Source organism: Colobus angolensis, unplaced genomic scaffold (genome assembly GCF_000951035.1).
Source record: "Colobus angolensis palliatus isolate OR3802 unplaced genomic scaffold, Cang.pa_1.0 Scaffold796, whole genome shotgun sequence".
NCBI lineage: Eukaryota > Metazoa > Chordata > Mammalia > Primates > Cercopithecidae > Colobus > Colobus angolensis.
The window spans coordinates 21,924-23,489 of NW_012121776.1; the positions used below are offsets into that span (position 1 = coordinate 21,924).

General features: G+C 55.0%; 1 pseudogene; it reads left to right on the forward strand.

The window, feature by feature from the left end:
* The window catches only part of LOC105502341, a 7,888-nt pseudogene extending 6,532 nt beyond the window's left edge, over nt 1-1,356 (forward strand).
* Nucleotides 1,357-1,566: the final 210 nt, after the last annotated feature.

Genomic DNA, 1,566 nt, shown 5'->3' on the forward strand with positions numbered 1-1,566 from the left:
TTTTTTTTTTAGGTTTTGCTCCATTGCCCAGGCTGGGGTGCAGTGGTGCAATCTTGGCTCACTGCAACTTCTACCCAGATTCAAGCCATTCTCATGCCTCAGCTTCCCGAGTAGCTGGGATTACAGATGTGCACCACCATACCCGGCTAATTTTTGTATTTTATTTATAGAGATGAGGTTTCACCATTTTTCCCAGGCTGATCTCAAACTCCTGGACTCAAGCGATCCTCCCACCTCGGCCTCCCACCGTGCTGGCCCGGGCTGTGCACTTGTTTGCATTCTTCTCAAATTAGTTTTCAGTTTCCCTAATGGTCTCTTCTTTGACTCACTGGTTGTTTAGGAGTGTGTAATTTCCAACGTTTCCTTGACTCTTGATTTCGTTTCATGCCAGCACAGCTGAAGAACACCTCTGCTTTGGTCTCAGTCCTTCTCCATTCACTGAGGCTAGTTCTGTGGCCAGGCACATGGTCTGTCATTGGGAATGTCCCATAGGCGCTCGAGGGGACTGTGTATTCAGCTGTCGTTGGGGGCTGTGTGTGACAGATGTCCATTCGGTGTACCTGGTGTCTGGTGTTAATATTCAGAATGTTTCTGACACTAGAAAATCAGAAGCTTTCCACTGTTCCCAGCATCGTGGCTTTGGGAGAGGCCAGTGAGCCTATGGTTTTGAAGCCTGGTTGCATGAGAGAAGCATGTGTGGGAACACCAGGGGCTGGCTTTGAACCCCATTCCCCCAACGTGATGCCATGTGTGGCAGACATGACGTTTGGCTTTGCTCTCTCAGGGTTCCATCTGTGACAGGGGCTACTTGTGCCCCTGGCCTCATCAGCTCAGGCTGAAGGCAGCCCTGGTCCTCGCCAGAGGGACTTCGTGAAGCAGAAATAGATGGCCTGGTGCAGGGGCTGAGCCTGGTCAGGACCTCGGCCCTGGGAGTTGTAAAGATGGCCAGCCTCTACCATGAACATCTGCACCAAGCTGTGCCCATGTCACGGTGTGGTCATTGTCTGCCCTTGTACAGGTACATGGCCTCTCTGAGCTCAGGCTCCCCGCCTATGGGGCCCAGGTTCACAGAGATGTGAAACAGACAAGCACAGCACAGGGGCCTCTGAGCCCAGCCAGCCTCGCTTCGATGCTGGGAGGCTGACGTCTTCCATTTTGTCTTCTGCCCAGGCCAGCTGCAGACCGTCCAGTGGCTGTGCTACTTCTACAGCGTCATCATGCCCAGCAAGGCCCAGTGTGTCATCTACCACGAGTTCCAGCTCTCCTTGGCCCGCAAGGTGACCGACAAGGTGCTGGAGGGGGCAGCTCCTGGAGACCATCAGTCAGCTCTACCTGTCCCTGGGCACCAAGCGTTGAGGGCTGGCTTTTCAGTGGTGGGTGTGTGGAGGGGGACAAGGGGGTTGGGAGGGCAGGGCAGGGCAGGGAGGGGGCACAGGGAAGCTGGTCCAGGGCCCCATCAGCCCCTTCCCTTTGGATCATTTGATTCCTTGGCATCAGATGCTTTGAGCTGGTGGGTCTGGGGTCGTCCCAGGGCTGCTGCTGGCTTGTGAGTCCCAGCTTGAGCCT